Here is a 25,216-nt window from a genome sequence, read left to right as displayed (position 1 = left end):
ATTGTTTGTTCAAATATCTTTGTTCAAAACAGGTAAATCAACAAAATACTACTTTTCTCCTGAAGTTACTGTTCTCTGCCTCACTCACTTTCCAAATACTGATAAGCAGTAAACTACATATGAAACCATTAATTTACTTCTACAGCACTGGAACACAAAACTTTGCAAAATTGAAAACATGATCATTTTTCATAAAGTTAACATGCATCAGATGTCTTTCCCTCTTTTTAAATTTACTTTTTCAGTGTTCCAGGATTCATTGTTTATGCACCACAACCACTGCTCCATGCAATACGTGCCCTCCTTAATACTCTCCACCAGGCTCACCCAACCCCCCACCCCTCTCCTTTCCAAAACCCTGTTTGTTTCTCAGAGTCCACAGTCTCTCATGGTTTGTCTCCCCCTATGATTTCCTCCAACTCACTTCTCTCCATCTCCCAATGTCCTCCATGTTATTCCTCATGCTCCACAAGTGAAACCATATGATAATTGAGATGTCTTTCCCCCTTATGATAAATTGCAAATGATACAATATTGGTCACATAAAATACTTTAAGTGTGACTTCAAAAATATATTTAGATTTTTCCAATGTGATACTGCCACACATCTTCCCTAAAAATTTAAATTTATTTTCTCTTTTATCAATATTAGCAACTTCTGTGTAGTCAAAAATGTCAACTATAGACCTAGGTCAAATTTAATTCTATACACCACTTCAGAGAGTTTGGAATTAATAGGAATTTTGCATGAGTAATCTTAACAAGATTGGGTACTTAATGATTCAATGGGATATTTATGTTTTCAAGAATCCCATGTGCCTTTGGTACACTTGGCTAAGTGTTGCTTCAATTCCTCAAACTTTTAATAAAGCTAAACTCTGCTTGTCTCCCATAAAATGATTTATAAAGAAATTTTCTATTATCCTGGCTGATAAGAATGCTTCCCACTGCACACTGCAACATCTTCAAATAGATGCTCATCTCCACCGGGGGGAGGAGGGGAAGTATTTTTAATGATCATATGCCCATGATTTACAGTTCTTAGCTAAGAGATTAATTCAAAAAGACTTGATGAAGTCTATGCCAGAAAATATGGGTTAAAAAGCATTTAACAAGCAGAATGTTTTAGAGTTGCATTTCACCTTTAACAAATTCAGGCATACCCCTACACATAAAACAGACCGAAAAAACAAACTGAATCTTTGTAAATTCTTTCTCTCGGCCTTCTTATTGAGTGATCAACACCAAAAAACAAAAACAAAAATAACTGATACCATTTCTAACGTGCCTAAGAAATTGAGAAATTCTTGGCAAAATCTGTTCAGTGAATCTAATGGAGGTCCTCCCGGAAATGTGCCGATCAGCTTGTGTTAAATATCTAAGAAGAGACTGCATTTTGGTTTTTCTCAGCCCAAATTTGCAGGCTCAGGCTGTTCACAGATAATTTGGATGAGCACAAGATTAGCAGCCATACTGCTCTGATTCATCTGATTTTAATGGAACCCTTGGGGATTGACTCAATGCAGCTGACTGGTTTCTTGCTATATTAAATTGTCCCTAATCTGATTGGCTACATCATAATATTATAGACTATAGACTATTTGTCACAGCATGAATCTACATTTGGTTCTCTGAGTTTAGGCAAGTTAGCTATTTTCTTAAAGCTTTGATTTCTAATATCTAAATTCGAGGATACGGCTATCACTAGCAAATGCCTATAGGGTACAAAAATGGAAATGGAGGCTATCACTAATGACACATTATTTCACCATTTAAACAATGATTGCAGGCTGTGAAATTTTTAAGTTCTTAAATCTTCTTTGAAGCATCTTTCAGTTCTGCTTCTGGAGTAGGTGAGTGTGTGCCTGGGTGTGTTTGTATGTGTGCGCGTGTCCATGTGCACATGAATGTGGGCCCTGCAGGTTTGGGCCCTGCTAAATGCACAGTAGTTTCATTTACCGGAGACATTACATGGGCATCAGTATTTCATTTCACCACTTACCATGTGTCCCAATGCTAAAGATACAGATTACAGTGTGAGAGCTGGAGTAATTATAGCCTTCCAAATCCTACACTCTCAAACCTCCTCATTTCATGGGGCACCATTAGTTTACTTTCTCAAAGCTGATTTCAGCACTTTGGCAGATGTTTTATGAATGTTGTAAATGGGTACAAAATGGAGAAATATCCTAATATTGAGAGCAGTAAATATCGTTGTCATAAGCCTAAGGCTCTCCATACACATTAGAAGAAAGCACTCTCCAAAGAGAGTAGTTAGGAGTTAAAAGAGAATAAATCACTATTGTAATAATCATAAAAAAGCAATTGCATGCCAGAATTAGATAGTCTCTGGGTAACCAGGTGCTAATAATTTTACTATATTAATGAAGACTTAAAGTCATATTGGTCTACTCATTTGGATGGTATTTGCTTCAGCATTAGGAAGGCTTGATGTCTTCCTTTTAAACTCCAGTTATTAACTTGACCCTGTTACTGAGAGATTGCAATCCTTAATTTAAGGCTAATTTACAATGGTGTCGATAACATTAGATACAAATGGGACATTAGCTAAGGATGGAGTGGAGGACATTCATGCATTTTTATGCTCTATTATGGCTGCAGAGGATCAAGCCTGTGGCACAGATGGCAGATATTTTTACCTTGCCTTCTTTCTGATCCTCCTCACCTCACAAACACCAGACTAAACAGATGCAGAGCTCTGTACTGTTACACATCAAGTGCAAAGGTCTAGAGCATTACTTTTTCCCCCCAGAATGTTAAATAAATCAGTTCCTACTCAAGTCCATATAATCCTAACTTTTCACTAAATATGAGTTGTTGTTGTTGTTTTTTAATATATAATCCCTACTGGAGAGTTGATCTCTTCAAACTAAAGCAAGTGAGTAAAAATTTCCAAGGAAAGCTCTAATGGCCTATTTCTTGCCAAGGCAGAGAACAAAGACATCCCTGTTTCTTTCATCTTGACCTTCTCCTGGCACTAGTCAAAACTAGGTAAGTATTCGTTCTATCTTCCTTAGTGATTCCCAGCCTTCACTGCATACTAGAAACATCCAGGATGTTAAAACAAAACAAAACAAAACAAAAAAACTACAAAACATTGATGTTCAAACCCTATACTAGACCAACCAAATTAGAATTTCAGTGAAAAGCATGCGTTTTAAATGCCCCAAGTAATTCTAAAGTTCAGCAAAGGTTGACAACATTAACCTACTTACTTGTTGTGATATGAGAAGAAAACAACTCCAGACCAAAAGTATCTTTCCCACTCCCTGGCTATAGACCTGATATTCCACCACTAAAACAACTTACTATATGTCTCCTTCAGGTTGTATTGTCCGACAAATACAGAAGCCGTTAGCTACATGGGCTGTCAAGTGCTTGCAATGTAGCTCATCGAAATTGAGATGCGCTCTAACAGTAAAATGCATACCAAATTTCAGAGACTTCACCAGAAATAAAGAAGGCAAAATACCACAATAATTATAATGCTGATTACTTGTTGAAATTACATGTTGAACACAGAACAAAATATATTAGAATTAATTTCACTTAGTTTTACTCCATTGTAGCTAATAGAAATTTACATATATGAATCACTTTGTATTTTTATTGGACATTTCAGTATTAGGAAAAATGACTTTGATGTGCTTAAAGACATTGGGATGGGAAATTGATACTGATTTGTTTATAGATTAGCCTATTTAAGACTGTTTGTTTCATGCCATAATGGCAGAAAGAACATAGAAGGTCTGACTGATGAATGTGGCTACCGAGAAGTCTGAAAACATCTGTGTCATGGAATGTTTCTTTAGTTTGGAATGGGACTGTCCTGTTGAGCCACGGTTGCCAGTGACATGAATTGAGTAACTTCTGCTTGCCTCACACGTGGGCGTGCTTCATGCAATGCTTGCCTCACACACTTGTCCATGTCTTCCTCACTCTGTTAATATTAAGCAATCTTTTGAAAAACTGTCTTTCCTCTTTCAGGCTACCCCAGTGGAAGCATATAAGCCTCTTGATTTTGCAAATTTGGGCTGATGTTTCAGCTCTTCTAACACTGCTCATGTGTTCCTGAGTCACTCCACCTCTCTGCTGCCTGTTTCTTTCTTTCTTTTTTCTTTTTTTTCTTTTTTTTTTTTTTTTTTTGTCTACAAAATGAAGATAAGATGACTGTTCTGATGTTAGCTAAATGTTATCTTATATAAAATAAAACCTAATCCAGTGCGGGCCACACAGCATGGTTCCATCCATGGCTGTCCTTCCTTCTCTCCCTTCTCCAAGATGTTTGCCCTTCAAAACTCAAATCAAAAGCAACTGTTCTGGTAAGGCTACAGCTAGGTACTTTCCCCTCATCCACACTTGATTTTAATTATTTGGTGAGAAATCTGTATCCCCCACTAGACCACTGTGAGCTTCTTGAAGTCAGGGTTTTTCTAATTCTAACCCCGATGTCTAGCACAGAATGTAGAACATAGCAGGTGCTCCAGGTTTGCTGGATGAGTGGGAGGATGGTGTTTGAGATCTTTGGAGTACAACAGAAAAAGTTCAATGATTAAATAATAGTATACCAATAAGGTATAGAAAGGAGAGCATAACATCTCCTTTTGTGTTCCATTTCACATACTTGCTCACCTGGCTTTGGCCAGCCATGTGGTAATCAGTCCCTAAGACGTTGTGCTATCATTGCTGGAGGAATACAGAAAAGCAAATAGCCCAGGCATGGCATCACTCTGTAGCCTGACGTGAAAATCATAATATGAAAAGTCTCTCTCTCTACCATCTTTAAGTCTACTAAGTATTCCTTCCGCTCCCACATCTATGCGTCTACAAGTCTTTCTCTAGCAACCCCCCTCCACTTTCTGCTTCTATTCCATTGCTCAAGCAAATGTTCCCACTGAAGTACTCCTCTTCTTCTCACCCTTCTACTCCATCCCTAATCTGAGATTTGGTAAATCCTCTGCTCTATAACCTAGAAGTCTAATGGCTGTTTGGCTGGCTTTCCTAATCAGACTAATACAAATGATAAATAGAAGATCTCTCCTCATGCAGCACATGGTTTGTAGTTTCAAATGACAATTACATGCTCTTCACTCTCATCAGTTGTTTGTTTCTGTCAAGCCCTCTAAAATGTAAGATCTATATGAGGGAAGGAACTCTATGCTGTTAACTGTATTCATTGTGATACCTGGCTCTGGGGCTTGTACTTTACAGTCATTAAATACTACAGTAAGTACAAAGTATTCTAAGCAAATATCATTATACCATGCATTACTCAGTTACGAAATTTTATCTCACACAATTATCAGATGACTCATATGTATCTGTGCAAATGTAGGGGTGCAACCTCTAGCAGCCAAAGGCAGAAACTTCAGGGGAGTGGCAACAATTATTTTTCTAATGTATCGCAGAAATGTTTTATTGTGGCTTAGAAATTGAGATCCAAGGCTGCTGGTCCAGGTTTCATCCAGGTTCTCCAATTTAGTTCTATTCAGGAGCCAAAGATACATTCAAGCTTAAAACCCTCAGTCTAGGGATGACTAGGTGGCTCAGTCAGTGAAACGTCTGCCTTTGGCTCAGGTTATGATCCAGGGGTCCTGGGATTGAGTGCCATATCAGGCTCCTTGCCCAGCAGGGAGCCTGCTTCTCCCTCTGCCTGCTGTACTCTCTGACAAATAAATAAATAAAATATATTTTTTTAAGAAACCCTCAGTCTCTTGAGTTAAGGGGTGATCATTATGATTATCTGACTCTATAACAATAGGTTTGAATACCTATCGAGAACAATCATCCCTACTTTTCTCCAGCTCACCTAATTACTAAGTAATCTTGGTATTTTACTATGCTTTTCTGAAGTTTCAAATTATTCAACTATAAACCATAATGAAAATAATATTTGCTTGTTATAGATGTGTTAGGACTAAGTGAAATAATTAAGACCAAGAAGATAATGTGTCCAATCAACATTAGAAACTGAGTGTTTGTCACCAAGTAAAGAATAAATGAGAAGTAGGAGAAAGAGAAGGCCAATTTATAGTCACTCCCCATCCAAGAGAATACTACATAAGACAAAGTAAAAATTCAACAGTAGACCCAATGGCCAGAGTTTTCAGAGAATCAATTCTGGGTCTGAATACCAGATTCACAATTTATAAGGCGTAGGACATTAAACAATCCGTTTAATGTCTCTGAGCCTCCATATACTTAGCCATTTAAAAAAAAGCTAATAACAAATGTCCCCCAAAGGCTGTAAATATTAAGGGAAATAGTATATGTGAAGCTCTGAAATTTAATAAAGGGGAGAAGAAAATGTGAAAGGGCTAAATATGCACAGCATTTGTATGTAATGTGTCCTGCAAGAGCTGTTGATATGAAAGATGTTCTGGTTACTTAGTCTCCCTTCAAATACAGACGAAAATAGGAAGCCTTAATACAACCAGGCTATTTTAAAATAATCTTCTGGCTAAGCTACAGCTGTGCTACCTTGTTATCACTATTTGGGTCAGGAATGTGTTTACCTGTTGAATTTTTTTAGACAGGACATCAATAAACAGGCAGAGCACTTTGAAAAGCTGATTGTACAGTGAGCAGTCCCCAGGGAGAAACAGAGTGGGCTAGATGGATTACCAGGACGCAGCATAGAGGTCAATGTTGGCTGGAACCACACTTTAAAGGGATCATGTTTCAATGCTTGGCTGAGACAGAGTTTATGAAATGTCTTTTCTTAAACACTCATAAATATTTCCTCCTGCACCCCCTGGGGTTCTTTCATGGCTCCAAAAGGTCTTTATCTTGTCCCTCCCCTTCAGATAATCCCCCAAGATATGATTAGCTTTGCATCTCACTCATTTCTGCAACATTTAAGACCTCGGACATACTAAGGATCTTATAGAGGTTTGATGAGTAAAAGAAAAATTCACTCAAACTAAACTAAATATATAATTATGATAGCACAAGAAAATGTTATAGCCTCTCTGGAAAACAATGGAGGATACATAACAAGAGATATTAAAATGTTCCTCCCCTCTAATCCTGCAACTTACTCCTATGAAATAATTCAATACTAAAATGGAGCTTTACCTACGATGATATTCTGTGCTGGACAATAAAGTGTAAATATTTAATGAAACAGAATTGGTTGAGTAGATTATGGTATCTCATCATAAAGTGATATTCTATCTACCTGAAAAGAAAAAATTATAGGGGCACCTGGGTGGCTCAGTCTGTTGATGTCTGCCTTTGGTTCAGGTTGCAATCCCGGGGTCCAAGGTTTGAGCCCCACATGGGGCTCCCTGCTCAGCCAAGAGCCTGCTTCTCCCTCTCCCTCTGCCCCTCCTCCCCTCTCATGTGCTCTAACAAATAAATATTTTTTAAAAAGAAATTATAAATATATTAATGCAATATTTTATAAAACAAGACTGCATAAAGCAGTGGTGTACAAAAAATCCAATTATGTTATGTTAATGACCGTATAAAATACACGTGTCTTTGTACAGCTGCTACAAAAGGATGCACACACAAGCCAAGTTTTTTATTTCAGATGGCCAAATTATAGGTATTTTTCCTGACAAAATCTTCTTTACTGTTATCTTAACAATTAAAGAAAAATGAGAGAAAAATCTGAAGATGTCTTTTGTTATACAATATACTAGGGGCGCCTGGGTGGCTCGGTCCATTAAACATCTGCCTTTGGCTCAGGTCATGATCCCAGGATCCTGGGATGGAGTCCCACATCAAGCTCCTTGCTCAGTGGAAAGTCTGTTTCTCCCTATCCCTCTCTCTGCTGGCCGCTCTACCTATCGTGCTGTCTGTCAAATAAATGAATAAAATCTTTAAAAAAAATACACAGTATAATACTAAATGTGAGGAACAGGAACCCTAAGTACTATATGTATTCATCTAACAGGTAATCACAGAAGTCATCATCACACTTTGTGGTCATGACATTCTCCATGTCTGTCATGCCTTTCTTCATTGTCTTTCTTCCTCACCAGAGTACAAACAAGATCTGTGAGGCACTGTGAGGACTGGCATTAGGTTTGTTTTCTTTAGTGCTTGTCTCCTGCAGTTTACAATGACATGCACATTGTCCATATTCAATTTGGTTACTCAACAGAAGGAAGGAAGGTATGCTGCCCAAAACATGTCATTCTCATACACTGGCAACTATGTGAAAATCTGCAGATTCACCTTTTTAATTTCAAGACAGGAAATGCTTTAAACTATTGTCAGTCTTTCATAGCTGGCACTTTGGTGAGAGCTGTCTGTGGTAAGAGAAACAAGAGTCTTTAAGTGGAATGCAAAGTGGCAAACACTAACGGTCAGTAGAAGGAATACCAAAGATATATTCTGCTTATTTTACAACCATTCAAAGGTCTAGACACTAGACTTGAATTTGTACTATGACTTAGTTCTAACATAACATATACTAAACAAGGTACTATAGAAGCAGTACTCTAATTACTCAGTCACTCTTTCCCTCCCACAATCAACGGATTCCTGAATCATGTAGCTGAAACATTACATAGTTCAATATTCTCAAGGAAAGATTTGATTGTATTTAGGAAATTATATGTATTGAGGCAAGAAAAACCTCCTCCTGTGAGGAGACAAAATTCACACAACTCTCACTACTATCTTTACAGTCCTGTCAACAAATACATTTAGAAATACAAATTGGAGAAATATTTTTTTTTAAATCTTTACTCAACCAAAAATGTACCTTCCCCTCAGAATATTAATAATGGATTTTATTTACATGAGGTTCCTTTTGGGGATTTGAAGCTTTAGTGAAATCTCTCTATACCCATGGCACTACATGGAGTTAAAGACAATGAAAAACTGGTTGTAAAAATGGAAACATAATTTCAATAGCGTCATATCGCTTAAAACCGCTGTGTGTGGGAAGTGAAAATAAAACTAATTTCTAGGTGATTTTTCAAGCAGTGAGCTTTGAAATTCATCCTTCTAATATATAAATTCTTTGATTTCTAGCGGTCACTGTTTGATTGAAAATAGTACATATCGTGTAATTTACAAACTAAAGACATACTAACTCATTTAAAAAGATTACTTTGAAGACATTTACTTAGAATCATTTCTAAGTTCAAAGAAATAATATCCACATGGAACCTGGGTAGATATTTCTCCATCAATAGGATAATTTGTCACAAGCAATTACAGGGCATACATTTAATGTAATACTGCCTTTGGAATTTTCAGACAGTTAAACTAGCTTTCCTTGTCGGCTCCAAAGGTGTGAGAACAGGGACATTTAAGACCTATTAAACTGAAATGACACTTCCATCTTGTTAAAGAAAATTAAAGAACAACTTCTTCAATTTGACTTTTACTTGTAAATGATGAAGGACCACTAGAGACAAATGATTTGCAGAAAGGATGGCGCATGAAAGTGAAAATCATTCAGTGCTTAGAGCTGTCTCTATAAACACCATGATGACTATGTTTCAGATCATTTATATAGGTCATAGCAAACTAAATTTGAACATTCCAACTGGTATAGAATAAAAGTACAGACTTGATATTTAAAGGCTTGATTGTGAAATAATTTGAACATAAATTTTCAATTAATGCCTAATTATTAATTTAATTCCCCATTAAAAAAAACTAAATCAGTTTTGTTGTATAATTCCCTATATTTTTAACAATACAATATTAGGTAAATATTTATAAAATTAAGTAAAAATACAGCTGTCATCTATGTTTTTTCAAGTACAGTTCTCTTAATTTATGAATTTAACAATGTGTTCTTGAATCCAATTTCTAGTTCAGTTTTGTGAACCAGTATTTCTCAAAATATAAATATATAATATTGATAAGAATTTACAATAAGAAAATCTTGCTTCCATTAACTTCAGATCTTCGGATTAACATTAAGTAGGCTAGTTTACTGTAGGACTGTCCTAAGACTTTTGACTTAAGATTTTATTTTTATTTATTTATCTGAGGGAGAGAGAGGACAGAGGCACAGGACCTGTGGGGAGGGGGGAGAGTAGGAAGAAGCTCAGCAGGGAGTGCCATGTGGGAGATCGCAGGACCCTGAGATCATGACCTGAACCAAAAGCAGAGGCTTAACCAAATGAGCCACCCAGGTACCTCTTTCCTATGACTTTGAACATACTACCGTGTATCATGAATCTATACTTCCTAGTATAGCATAAAGCATTTTTTAAGAACAGTTAACCCTAAGTCACCATTTTTTAAATAAAGCATGATTGACTCATAAATCTGACTCAGGTTAGAATTTACAGAAAACATACCAGTAAACACTGATTTAATTACAAATGATGAAATGACATTTTTCATTCTTAGACACAAATACTCTGCAATATGCATGCATATATATTTAGGTATGCATGTGTGTGTATAATTTACTTTCCCAAATGTGGCAAAAAGCTGTTAGCTATTTATCCCAACACCCATTCTACACTTCTTCCCTGGTAATGGATTCCACTTTCAGTTGGGCACACTGTACCCTGGAATAAAGCCTACCCTCACTCGCGGCCACCTGTCCCTGTATGTAGCGCATGGATTGTGCATATTACATATCTCCCATGCGACAAGGCTTTGGGAAAATCCTAGAAGGTAGCTCATAAATGCTCTTTGGCCCTTTTGTGTTCTCTCTTCCATGCTACTACCTTAAGTCTTGATGGAATATATACCCAGGGCACAGCTGTGGCATTCCCTTACCACTTACCACATTACCATCTCTAGGATGTGACCTTCACCCTCACAGCTCAAAATAACTACTTCTATGATCATTTTTTTTTTCCCATCTGAACAGGGTGTAGACTTTCAAAGGTCACATATCAATGTTGTAATGACTCTGCATGAACCCCACCATATTAGTAAGATTCTCCATGAATTTGGAAATCTATTACGCAGAAAGAGGAGATCTTCATAGCTGAATGCTTGGAATGGAAGCATCTCAGACAACTAATCCACCAAATTATATTCTAGAGCATCACAAAGCATCACAAAGCTGGCTTCCCATTTCTTGAGGCTTGACTATTCAATAAATTCTTTGGATTTCTAATTTCTGCCTAAGCCAGCCAGAACTGGCTCCTGTTAACTACAACCAAAAGAATGCAATTAGCTTTGCTCAAGATATGGTAAATTGGAAGAAAAGTACAACATAACACATTGTATCTAACAATCACTGTTTAAATAAATGTACAACTTCAATCTGACCACAAAATGTAAATTAAGAAGGCATTTGCATGATGCAGCAATTCATACCTCTTCCAATTCCTATTCTCAAGTCTTCCAGGAATCCTGGCCCCCATAAACAAACAACTTGTTATTTCAAGCACCTATTAGCACGTTGTCCTGTCCTCATTCTCTCTCTCTCTCTTTAGGAGTATTACCACCAGATTACCTCCTCAAACAATCTAGTCATCTCTTCAGCCAAAAAAAAAAGACAACAAATGTCTTCCTTTTGTCTGATGGGGTCCATGATCAAAGGAGTGAGACTATATAAAGTGAAGGTCAAGCAAGCTTTATTTTGAGCCAGTATCCAGAATCAAATTGACAGGTCAGGGCCATCTCTTATGGAGAGAGTGACCCCTCCCAGCCTCACAGACTAACTTTTATACAGCTAAGGCCATGTGGTTGAGCCTGGCCACACACAGGTGGCCAGTGAGATTGTAACACACAGAGAAAGTTGCATAGTCATGCTAGGTCACACACGGGTGGCCAATTGAATTACAAGACAACCTATAGTAGTTATTTGAACTAGCCTATCACCTTGGTCAGAATTGGCGCCCAAAAGGTGGGGCCCACATTTTTTGGTAGTTAGGGAGATATTATGTGCTCTTTACTGATTGGCTGTCTCCACCTGGCCTCACTCGTCCTTGTATTCTGGGCTCTGTTATCTCCACCTGACCTGATCCATCCTTGTATTTGGGCTCTGTTATCAGGGACTGGTCAACCATATTTTACTGGTTTCCCGGACTTACTTTTAAGTAAGTTCCTCAGGTTGGCGGGGGGGGGGGGGGGGGGCGCTGCAGGTTCAGTTTAAGTTTTACTGCACAAACGACAAAATGGCTGTTCAACCAAAATGGAGTCTCTCTGGCTAAGCAGGCCCTTACATTGCTCATCAGATGACTCAAACTCACCTCCTTGCTAGTACTTCTAACACCTATTTCTGTGTAGGGGAGGAAAAATAACCCTTCTACCCCTCTCAGTTGTTAGCTAAGACCACTGTAATAAAAGACTTACAAGACGAAAAACAACCAGAAGAGTGTGTGTGTGTGTGTGTGTGTGTGTGTGTGTGTATACACACACACACATGCATATCTCATGTATATGTGGAAGAGACCTGGAAATAGGGAACTCCCCAAGTTAGCTTAGAATTCAGGGCTAAAAACCATCTTTGGAGGAAAAGTAAAGGTGGATATAGGCCTTTTAGGGAAAAGCAAATGATTTTTAGAAAAAAAAAAAAAATAGAATGAGCCTTTAGAAGAACAGATGGGAGGGTATGATAGTTTGTGAAAAGTCTGTCTGGGTGTGGTGTTGAGGTCTGGGCTCCTCTTCTGTGATAAAGAGTCTGTCCCTTCCTGGTCGATGCAACATCAGGGGAAGGGTTCTAGAACAAGTGAACTCCTTTTGGAGGACTTACACTGAGGCAGATAAAGAAAACTCACAGACTATCCCTCACCACATTTGCTATTTTCCCAGTGCCTACAGCTCAAAATAATCAATATACCAAAGTGGCATATTTGAAGGTAGCATATTCTGCTAACCTTCACCTGTCTTTACCTGTTCCAAGAAATCTTAACTCAAATTCTCCTTTACTAACCTGAAGGTCCTTAACCATCACAATACATTGGATGATTTTTTTTTTTTTCTCTGCTTGGGGGGGAAAAAGGTGGGAATAATGTATAACTGTTTAACAATTATTCCCAACTCATAAAACTCTATGTGCGTTTTTCTTTGAAAGATTCACTCCATATACTTGCAATAAATGGACTATGTAATAGTTACAAAATCTTTGTGCACAATTGCTATTAAAAATCTCTACCAGTTTCTAGTTAATGTAATTACTGAAGGGAAAGAGCAACCTGCTCACTGAACTCGCCTCTCATGAGATAATAGCCTGTGGTTGGACGTCATCACCGTCGATCATTTCTACCACAGCAGAGGTTACAGAAGGGCCAACATGCCTTCTTGCCTTTGAAATGGCAAAAATCTTTGTAACCACTCTATGACTGAGGGAATCCTAACTCTCACAATTTTAAGGTAGAAAACTAAAACCAATTTGACGGTATCTGAAATCTGCACAGTGAACTTTTGTGCATAGGATAAAAGAATAGTAGAAAAGAATTTGACTGGTCTCTGGGTCTTTTTCATTTCAAGGATTTGCTCCATTGCTTATGGTTTTCTAAAAGAAAAAAAAATTAAATTAAGCCTCAGCAAGTGAAGACAGTAACCTTGATTTTGACTTAATATATCACCTCACTTTCATTCCAAGCTAACAGTAGGACAAAAGAAATTGGAGCAAGTGTTCTGGACTCAACATTGGAAGATATCTCAGTGTTAGGATTTTGTCCCCCAGAAGTAAAAGTCTTCTATAGACTAATTCAGTTCACTAATCTATCAAAATTATCAAGACATTTCTTGCCTTGTTATCTTTGCAGGTACTCTGATGTTCTTTTTTTCCCCCATTCATTATAACCTTCAGGTCAGTTTTCCTCTGCTCTGAAATTGATGAAGCAAATTATTTGCTCCTAAAAAAAAATGATGGCACTCCAGGGGGTCTGGGTGGCTGAGTATGTTAAGCATCTGACGCTTGGTTTGGGCTCAGGTCATGATCTCAGGGTCAAGAGTCCCGCTTAAGATTTTCTCTCTCCTTTTCTCTCTGTCCCTCCCTGCCGCCCTCTCAAAACAAAAACAAAAACAAAAATGGTTTAAATAAACAAACAAACAAATAAATAAATAAAAATGCTGACCCTCCTAAAATTCTCCTGACCCTGAAACAGGTAAGGCTGGCTTTGGGAGCCCAAACCTCCTGAGCCCCTAACAGACAACCATGAAACTGGTTATGCCTTTACCAGTCTGCAAATACCTTTCTATCGCTAGCCATTTTTTACACTTACTCCTTTCTGACTGTTTCCTTCTCCCTTATTCACTTTTAAGGGTGTTCATTCTTTTTTTTTTTTTTTAAACAAGGCTTAATTTTTATTTTTTAGAGATAATGCTATTGCACACTCACAAGACTGCAGTGTCGTGGGATAAACACATTTTATATGGACTGGGAAACCTTAAAAAAATGATTTCCAGAAAACTATTAATTAATGAATTATGTGCTTTATGGTGACATTTGCATGATTGTGGTGGCCTGGAACTAAATCTGCCTGCCCTGGGCCCTGCTGGCAGCACTTACCCCCTCCTCCCTCCAGGCAGGCCCAAAAGTGGGAACAGCTCCCCCTGTTGTTAGCATCTGGGAGTCTCCCTCTGCTTTTTGCCTTGCTTTCTGCTTCCACAGCTCTGAGGAACAGAGCATCTATCTGATACATTGGGCAATTCTCCTTTTGTGTATATACGAGCTAGGTATATTTTGCATATTATACAAATTGTGTGAACATCATTTCTTTTTTTCTCTCCTTAAAATTGTTTTAAAAATTGGCAGCTTTCTTTACTGTTCTATTACTCTCTGTTACCGCCAAACTGACTAAAAGCGCCTTGTAAACCGCATGGGGGAGGTCTGTTTGCTTGCCATCTCTGAAAAACTTTTATTTTCGCTACATAAAATTGAGAAATGTCTAAACATTTAGCAAAGAATATCTTAAACAAAAGGAAAAAAGTTTTAAAAAGTTAACAAAGGGAGAAAAAATTGTAACTTTAAACTCTGCTAAGATAATCAAAATTTTATGAAGTTGGAATAGGGAATTGTTGTTTAGGGTTTTCTTTTCCCCAGTTTTTCAAATCAAAATTTATTCAGATACATATTAATTTACTTGTGCAGATGTCTAATACAAGCTTATGTGTATGAAAACAGCACACAAAAATGTTCATGCCATAGAAAAATGTTCTTAAAAAAAAAAAGAAAAATGTTGATTATTTTAAATGTTTGTATCCATGCCAAATTTTGATAATTATTAAAGTAACTGGAGATCTTTAACTTAAATCTTTAACTTAATATTTTCTAGTTCTAGAGGGTCTGGTGAAAATAATACATCTGTAAGAATTACAGGAAATGACACTTTAATGGAAAAATACTATCTGAAAACTATAATGCTAAATCTACTTGAATAAAAGCAATTGTACTATCAATTAAATAACTATATAGCTATCTAAATAACACCTAAACTAAAAATAGATAAGTCAAAATAACTTTAAAGACAGAAAACACATGCAGATGTTCTGCTGTGGTTGTGGGAGTTCAGGACCGGCCTGCTGTGAGCTCAGTCAAATCCGCAGGGGTCCCTGGTGGTGTGGCCCAGCTGCCTGGGCCCTCAAGTCCTGGCTCTTCTCCTTCCTGGGGGTGCTGGTGATCCAGGGGTTCTCTGACACTTCTGGGCCTCTGTGGGCAGCTGGTGGAGGAGCAGGAGTAAAAGGGCCACTTGGGAAAAGCTGGAAGTTGGACTCCTCTTTGGCCAACATTTGCCTGTTGTGATCACTTTCTTTCTTTAGCTCCTTGAGGCTTTTCTCGGTCAGCACAGCTGCCATCCAGCTTTCCTGAGCTCTCTTTGCATGGAAGAGGATCCCCTTTTGATAGTGCAAGGTATTTTCCTCCAATTCTCTCCTGGTGTCTTCAGTGATCTCCTTGTAGAAGTCTCGAGTCTGAGACATGGCTTTGATGTTTCTATGTGTGCAGGAAAGATTCCACTTAATGTCTGTGCACTGCTCTTCTGCCTCAGACCATTTTCTCTCAACGGGGCTGATGCATTCTTGATATAATTTAGGCAGAGTTTGAAGCTTCTGTTTCAGCTGCTGAATCTCCTCTTCAAGCTGTGAATTTTCACGCTGCAAAGAGGCCTCCTTGGCTTGAAGATCTGTTATTTGTCCCATAAGCTCCTCATTCATTTGCTTTCCTTCCTGCAATTGTCTGGCTAGTTCCTGCTTTTTCGCTTCAGCACTTTGAAGGGACACGTTGGAATCAGCATCATCAGTGACACCCTTCAGATCACCCTCTGACCCGTGGATGGGGCCATCGTCGTTTTCTGTTTCCCTCTTTTCCTCGACCTCACAGTTGACATGACCCAAATGATCTCCAGGGTGAGTGGGCCCGGGGAAGGTCTTCAGCAGGTTTTCACCCACCGGTACTAACTGGCTGACTTTCTCGTTCAGGGCCTGTTGGAATCCTGCGTTTGACTGTTCTAGCCTTTCTTTCTCCAGCTCCATTTCTTGGAGTCTCTACTTCCATCTCGCAGTTTCTTGGGCGAGCCGTTCTGCACTCTGTAGATCAGGAGGGTTTCCATTCAAATCACCCAGGGTTTTCTTCCAAAGCTCTTCTCCATTCTTCTCTGAGGCTTTGAAGATGGGTCTGTCACCAGTCTCTTGAGACGATTTAGGAGGCTGGCCCTTCAGTAACTTTTTCAGAAAGTCAACAGTATTCTGAAGAGACAGCCTACAGTGGTTTGTATTTATTGCTGATAAGCACGAGGTTTTTAAGGTGGGAAGACTGGCCTCCGACCCGGGCAGACCTCGGGCATCATCAGCTTGTGTCAGCGGTTCCATCTTCTCACTGCCTTTCCCACAGACTTCAGCGTGGGCGAAACACCTTTTGCCTGACACCTTCACCCTTCTCAAAATGTGTTGTTTCTTCACTGGCAAAACCAGTATCACAGTTTATACCAGGATCTCCCAGGGAAATCCATGGAGACCTGAAACGTGTCTCCAGCTTTCAGAAATCACCAGTGGAGGACTGCACAGGTGTTCTAGGACCAACTGGAAAGTGGATCTATGGCAGGCAGGAGGCCATCCACGGCTGTGGAGAGCTCCCTAGCTCTGCCTCCAAAGGCCAGTGTTCTCTGGGTCTCAACTGAAGGCTCAGAACCTTGGGGGCGCTCTACCTCTAAGGTAAACAGTTGCCTGACAACCAGAGCACAGCAGTTGCATTGGGGGATGGGGAGGCCAGCCAGATTCTAGGAGACAGTTGGCCTCTAACTTTGCCCTGAAATAAACAGTGATCTCACTTCTTCAGGCATGGGGGGAGGTGGAAAGCACTGATTGTAGCCAGGTGTCCAGCCACTCAAGGCCCACGTGACCCAACAGGAAACCTACGGGTCAAAACAGGGCCAGACCATTCTCTCAGGGCCCCCACCTGTAAGTGAGGCTTATTCTCCTGATTTAAAGCTTCCTTCTGCTTCAGAGAAGCCTGGCACTGTCCTCCAAGGTCTCAGGGATCTGTGTCCTTTGAGGTCCCCTCAGCCACTCTGGGCAGGCAGCTTCCCAGGAGTGAAAGGGTCTCTCCAAAGGTATTAATTAAGACAATGGATCCTAATTCTAGCAAGTCAGAAGAAATTAGCTGGAGCTGGCATAGTCTCATGAATTCATGAATTTTCTGTGGAGCCAGCATGTCCAAGAATATTTGGAAGGGATTAACTCTGTTCTAGGGGTGACTGCAGTGGTCCATGTGGTTCTCCATCTTTAGCCCATCACCCCCAAAATGGCCCCCAGGAGGGTCTCTGGTCCACAAAGTCATTTCCAGAAGCGGGCCTCTGGGGAGAGGGCAGGTCCTTTTTTGGGCTCAGTTTGCCACCTTTTATTTCATTAAACCCTGTCTCACTCCCCAGACATCTCTCTGGCAGACACAGCTCAGAACCTCCTTGTCCATCTACTCGGGCTCCCTCAGGTGCAACTTGTCTTTAGTCCCTTTATCTGAGGGAGAAACAAGAGAACTGCCAGGTGAGGCCATGCTGGGGGTCTTGAAGACTGTTAACGTTCAGACCACAGGGGCTCCATGGGAGAGGACAGAGGCTCTGGCCCAGCTGGTGGTGTGGGCAGGAAATGGCCAAATGCCTACAGAGAGACTGGGTTCTTTTCTTCTTTTCATTAGACCATTTCCTTTTTTTTTTTTTTTTCATTAGACCATTTCTTATGAGCAATTTTCGATTTACAGAAAAATTGAGCAAAAAGTGTAGAGAGTAGGCATGTTGTAGTCAACTTTCTGTGGAACTCAACATGTTTTGTACTGGTGTAAAACCCAGCATTTGAAGAACCCCCACTTTTACTGAGATCCAATTTACCTATCACATAATTTATCCATTTTAAGTGTACAATTCCACGATTATCAGCATATATAGAATTATACAACTATCACAATGAGCTTAGAACATTTCCATTACTGTAAAAAAAAAAAAAAAAAAAAAAAAAAACTCGCCAAGCCTGTCCTTTCTTTTCTTTTTTTTTTTAAATTTTTTATTTTTTATAAACATGTATTTTTATCCCCAGGGGTACAGGTCTGTGAATCAGCACTCACCAAAGCACATACCATCCCCAATGTCCATAACCCCACCCCCCCTTCTCCCAACCCCCCTCCCCCCAGCAACCCTCAGTTTGTTTTGTAAGATTAAGAGTCACTTATAGTTTGTCTCCCTCCCAATCCCATCTTGTTTCATTGATTCTTCTCCTACCCACTTAAGCCCCCATGTTGCATCAACACTTCCTCATATCAGGGAGATCATATGATAGTTGTCTTTCTCTGCTTGACTTATTTCGCTAAGCATGATACGCTCTAGTTCCATCCATGTTGTCGCAAATGGCAAGATTTCATTTCTTTTGATGGCTGCATAGTATTCCATTGTGTATATATACCACATCTTCTTGATCCATTCATCTGTTGATGGACATCTAGGTTCTTTCCATAATTTAGCTATTGTGGACATTGCTGCTATAAACATTCGGGTGTACGTGCCCCTTTGGATCGCTACGTTTGTATCTTTAGGGTAAATACCCAATAGTGCAATTGCTGGGTCATAGGGCAGTTCTATTTTCAACATTTTGAGGAACCTCCATGCTGTTTTCCAGAGTGGCTGCACCAGCTTGCATTCCCACCAACAGTGTAGGAGGGTTCCCCTTTCTCCGCATCCTCGTCAGCATCTGTCATTTCCTGACTTGTTTATTTTAGCCATTCTGACTGGTGTGAGGTGATATCTGATTGTGGTTTTGATTTGTATTTCCCTGATGCCGAGTGATATGGAGCACTTTTTCATGCGTCTGTTGGCCATCTGGATGTCTTCTTTGCAGAAATGTCTGTTCATGTCCTCTGCCCATTTCTTGATTGGATTATTTGTTCTTTGGGTGTTGAGTTTGCTAAGTTCTTTATAGATTTTGGACACTAGTCCTTTATCTGATATGTCGTTTGCAAATATCTTCTCCCATTCTGTCAGTTGTCTTTTGATTTTGTTAACTGTTTCCTTTGCTGTGAAAAAGCTTTTGATCTTGATGAAATCCCAATAGTTCATCTTTGCCCTTGCTTCCCTTGCCTTTGGCGATGTTCCTAGGAAGATGTTGCTGCGATTGAGGTCGAAGAGGTTGCTGCCTGTGTTCTCCTCAAGGATTTTGATGGATTCCTTTCTCACATTGAGGTCCTTTATCCATTTTGAGTATATTTTTGTGTGTGGTGTAAGGAAATGGTCCAATTTCATTTTTCTGCATGTGGCTGTCCAATTTTCCCAGCACCATTTATTGAAGAGGCTGTCTTTTTTCCATTGGACATTCTTTCCTGCTTTGTCAAAGATTAGTTGACCATAGAGTTGAGGGTCTATTTCTGGGCTTTCTATTCTGTTCCATTGATCTATGTGTCTGTTTTTGTGCCAGTACCATGCTGTCTTGATGATGACAGCTTTGTAATAGAGCTTGAAGTCCGGAATTGTGATGCCACCAACTTTGGCTTTCTTTTTCAATATCCCTTTGGCTATTCGAGGTCTTTTCTGGTTCCATATAAATTTTAGAATTATTTGTTCCATTTCTTTGAAAAAGATGGATGGTACTTTGATAGGAATTGCATTAAATGTGTAGATTGCTTTAGGTAGCATAGACATTTTCACAATATTTATTCTTCCAATCCAGGAGCATGGAATATTTTTCCATTTCTTTGTGTCTTCCTCAATTTCTTTCATGAGTACTTTATAGTTTTCTGAGTATAGTTTCTGCCTCTTTGGTTAGGTTTATTCTTAGGTATCTTATGGTTTGGGGTGCAATTGTAAATGGGATTGACTCCTTAATTTCTCTTTCTTCTGTCTTGTTGTTGGTGTAGAGAAATGCAACTGATTTATGTGCATTGATTTTATATCCTGACACTTTACTGAATTCCTGTACAAGTTCTAGCAGTTTTGGAGTGGAGTCTTTTGGGTTTTCCACATATAGTATCATATCATCTGCAAAGAGTGATAATTTGACTTCTTCTTTGCCTATTTGGATGCCTTTAGTTTCCTTTTGTTGTCTGATTGCTGAGGCTAGGACTTCTAGTACTATGTGGAATAGCAGTGGTGATAATGGACATCCCTGCCGTGTTCCTGACCTTAGTGGAAAAGCTTTCGGTTTTTCTCCATTGAGAACGATATTTGCGGTGGGTTTCTCATAGATGGCTTTGATGATATTGAGGTATGTGCCCTCTATCCCTACACTTTGAAGAGTTTTGATCAGGAAGGGATGCTGTACTTTGTCAAATGCTTTTTCAGCATCTATTGAGAGTATCATATGGTTTTTGTTCTTTCTTTTATTGATGTGTTGTATCACATTGACTGATTTGCGGATGTTGAACCAACCTTGCAGCCCTGGAATAAATCCCACTTGGTCGTGGTGAATAATCCTTTTAATGTACTGTTGAATCCTATTGGCTAGTATTTTGGTGAGAATTTTCGCATCTTTGTTCATCAATGATATTGGTCTACAGCTCTCTTTTTTGATGGGATCCTTGTCTGGTTTTGGGATCAAGGTGATGCTGGCCTCATAAAATGAGTTTGGAAGTTTTCCTTCCATTTCTATTTTTTGGAACAGTTTCAGGAGAATAGGAATTAGTTCTTCTTTAAATGTTTGGTAGAATTCCCCTGGGAAGCCGTCTGGCCCTGGACTTTTGTTTGTTTGGAGATTTTTAATGATTTTTTCAATCTCCTTACCGGTTATGGGTCTGTTCAGGCTTTCTACTTCTTCCTGGTTCAGTTGTGGTAGTTTATATGTTTCTAGGAATGCATCCATTTCTTCCAGATTGTCAAATTTGTTGGCATAGAGTTGCTCATAGTATATTCTTATAATAGTTTGTATTTCTTTGGTGTTAGTTGTGATCTCTCCTCTTTCATTCATGATTTTATTTATTTGGGTCCTTTCTCTTTTCTTTTTGATAAGTCGGGCTAGGGGTTTATCAATTTCATTAATTCTTTCAAAGAACCAGCTCCTAGTTTCGTTGATTTGCTCTATTGTCTTTTTGGTTTCTATTTCATTGATTTCTGCTCTGATCTTTATGATTTCTCTTCTCCTGCTGGGCTTAGGGTTTCTTTCTTGTTCTTTCTCCAGCTCCTTTAGGTGTAGGGTTAGGTTGTGTACCTGAGACCTTTCTTGTTTCTTGAGGAAGGCTTGTACTGCTATATATTTTCCTCTCAGGACTGCCTTTGTTGTGTCCCACAGATTTTGAACCATTGTATTTTCATTATCATTTGTTTCCATGATTTTTTTTCAATTCTTCTTTAATTTCCCGGTTGAACCATTCATTCTTTAGAAGGATGCTGTTTATTCTCCATGTATTTGGGTTCTTTCCAAACTTCCTCTTGTGGTTGAGTTCTAGCTTCAGAGCATTGTGGTCTGAAAATATGCAGGGAATGATCCCAATCTTTTGATACTGGTTGAGTCCTAATTTATGACCGAGGATGTGATCTATTCTGGAGAATGTTCCATGTGCACTAGAGAAGAATGTGTATTCTGTTGCTTTGGGATGAAATGTTCTGAATATATCTGTGATGTCCATCTGTCCAGTGTGTCGTTTAAGGCCTTTATTTCCTTGCTGATCTTTTGCATGGATGATCTGTCCATTTCAGTGAGGGGAGTGTTAAAGTCCCCTACTATTATTGTATTATTGTTGATGTGTTTCTTTGATTTTGTTATTAATTGGTTTATATAGTTGGCTGCTCCCACATTGGGGGCATAGATATTTAAAATTGTTAGATCTTCTTGTTGGACAGACCCTTTGAGTATGCTATAGTGTCCTTCCTCATCTCTTATTATAGTCTTTGGCTTAAAATCTAATTGATCTGATATAAGGATTGCCACTCCTGCTTTCTTCTGATGTCCATTAGCATGGTAAATTCTTTTCCACCCCCTCACTTTAAATCTGAAGGTATCTTCAGGCTTAAAATGAGTTTCTTGGAGGCAACATATAGATGGGTTTTGTTTTTTTATCCATTCTGATACCGTGTCTTTTGATTGGGGCATTTAGCCCATTAACATTCAGGGTAACTATTGAGAGATATGAATTTGGTGCCATTGTATTGCCTGTAAGGTGACTATTACTGTATATTGTCTCTGTTCCTTACTGATCTACCACTTGTAGGCTCTCTCTTTGCTTAGAGGACCCGTTTCAATATTTCCTGTAGAGCTGGTTTGGTGTTTGCAAATTCTTTCAGTTTTTGTTTGTCCTGGAAGCTTTTAATCTCTCCTATTTTCAATGATAGCCTAGCTGGATGTATATTCTTGGCTGCATGTTTTTCTCGTTTAGTGCTCTGAAAATATCATGCCAGCTCTTTCTGGCCTGCCAGGTCTCTGTGGATAAGTCAGCTGCCAATCTAATATTTTTACCATTGTATGTTACAGACTTCTTTTCCTGGGCTGCTTTCAGGATTTTCTCTTTGTCACTGAGACTTGTAAATTTTACTATTAGGTGACAGGGTGTGGGCCTATTCTTATTGATTTTGAGAGGCGTTCTCTGAACCTCCTGAATTTTGATGCTCATTCCCTTTGCCATATTGGGGAAATTCTCCCCAATAATTCTCTCCAGTATACCTTCTGCTCCCCTCTCTCTTTCTTCTTCTTCTGGAATCCCAATTATTCTAATGTTGTTTCATCTTATGGTGTCACTTATCTCTCGAATTCTCCCCTTATGGTCCAGTAGCTGTTTGTCCCTCTTTTGCTCAGCTTCTTTATTCTATCATTTGGTCTTCTAAATCACTAATTCTTTCTTCTGCCTCATTTATCCTAGCAGTGAGAGCCTCCATTTTTTATTGCATCTCATTAATAGCTTTTTTGATTTCAACTTGGTTAGGTTTTAGTTCTTTTTTTCTCCAGAAAGGGCTTTTATATCTCTCGAGAGGGTTTCTCTAATATCTTCCATGCCTTTTTTGAGCCCGGCTAGAACCTTGAGAATTGTTATTCTGAACTCTCGATCTGACATATTACCAATGTCTGTATTGATTAGGTCCCTAGCCTTCTGTACTGCCTCTTGTTCTTTTTTTTGTGGTGAATTTTTCCACCTTGTCATTTTGTCCAGATAAGAGTATATGAAGGAGCAAGTAAAATACTAAAAGGGTGGCAACAACCCCAGGACAATATGCTTTAACCAAATCAGAAGAGATCCCAAATCGTGAGGGGGGAGAAAGGGGATAAAAAGAGGTTCAAAAAGAAAGAAAGAAAAAGAAAGAAAAGAAAAGAATTTTTAAAAAGACAACGAATAAAGAAAAATATAAAAAGAAAAAAGAATATATATATATTAGATAAACTAGTTAAAAACGTTAAAAAAGAAAGTGGTAAAAGTTAAAAAAAAATTTTAGCAGAAGAAGAGAAAAAAAATGAAAAAGAAAAAATTAAATTAACTGCAAGACTAAAAAAAACAATCACAGGGAAAAAAAAAAAGAAAGAAAGAAAATCACAGGGAGAAAGCCATGAATTCCGTGCTTTGCTTTCTCCTCCTCTGGAATTCTGCTGCTCTCCTTGGTATTGAAACCGTACTCCTTGGTAGGTGAACTTGGTCTTGGCTGGATTTCTTGTTGATCTTCTGGGGGAGGGGCCTGGTTTAGTGATTCTCAAGTGTCTTTGCCCCAGGCAGAATTGCACCACCTTTACCAGGGGCCGGGCTGAGTAATCCGCTCAGGTTTGCTTTCAGGAGCTTTTGTTCCCTGAGCACTTTCCGTAGAGTTCCAGAGGATGGGAATACAAGTGGCGGCCTCCTGGTCTCCAGCCCAGAGGAGCCGAGAGCCCAGGGCCCCACTACTCAGTGCGCCCTCAGAGAACAGCGCCCAGTTACTCCCGTCTGCCTGACCTCAGGCCGTGCTCCGAGCTCACCGAGTCTGCGACCGGTTCAAGGTAACCCCGAGCTGCGAGATTACTGTCGGTTCTGTCTCTGTAGCTGGCTTTCCTGTTCCAATACCCGCAAGCTCTGTGACACTCAGACACCCCCGATCCTTCTGTGACCCTGCGGGACCTGAGACCACGCTGACCCCGCGTGGGCCTCGCCCTGGTTTAGCCTCTGTAGCGATGTCCCTTAGCGGAACAGACTTTTTAAAGTTCTGATTTTGTGCTCCATTGCTCCGCCACTTGCCGGGAGCCGGCCCCTCCCCCCGGTGTCTATCTTTCCGTTGCTTTGGATTCACTTCTCCGCCGGTCCTACCTTTCAGAAAGTGGTTTTTTTTCTGTTTCCAGAATTGCTGTTCTTCTTCTCTTCCATTTGCCGATGGATTTGAAGGTGTTTGCAACCTCTAGATAAGCTATCCAGCCGATCTCCTGCTAGCTGACGTAGTCTCAGCCTGCTACTTCTCCGCCATCTTGACTCCTCCCCCTAAGGGTGTTCATTCTTAAGAACTCTCTAGTTCTTACAATCAGACCAATCTTTCTGTGACAATTCCCATGATACCTCTTCTTAGTCTCTCCAGCCTCTGTCAGCTTCTTGTTGCCATTATCGTCTTGCAATGAGAGTGAGTACTTTCCAAACTAGCTCTAATGAGTGCCCACCTTTATTTCTGTGTTATATCTGCCTTCTTTACTAGGTTGCAAGCTCCTCAATGAAAAATATAAACCCTTTTGCAGAGTGCTAGAAGACCATCACTCAGTCAACATTTCTCAGTTAGATAATGACAAGAATCTGATTTAGTCTCCTGGGTGACTGGTATCAATGCAATGGCACGTCTTCCCAATTCACAGCTAGTAGAAACAGTGTCCCTCAGTTTGGAATACTCCACATCACACATGTTGACGAGCTAAATTCTTCTTACACTTCAGGTGGTCTATCAGGCCTTACTTCCTTCAAAAA

This window comes from Mustela lutreola, chromosome 12 (genome assembly GCF_030435805.1).
Source record: "Mustela lutreola isolate mMusLut2 chromosome 12, mMusLut2.pri, whole genome shotgun sequence".
Lineage (NCBI taxonomy): Eukaryota > Metazoa > Chordata > Mammalia > Carnivora > Mustelidae > Mustela > Mustela lutreola.
The sequence above is the reverse complement of the archived record's forward strand: the minus strand, read 5'-3'. Positions refer to the sequence as shown.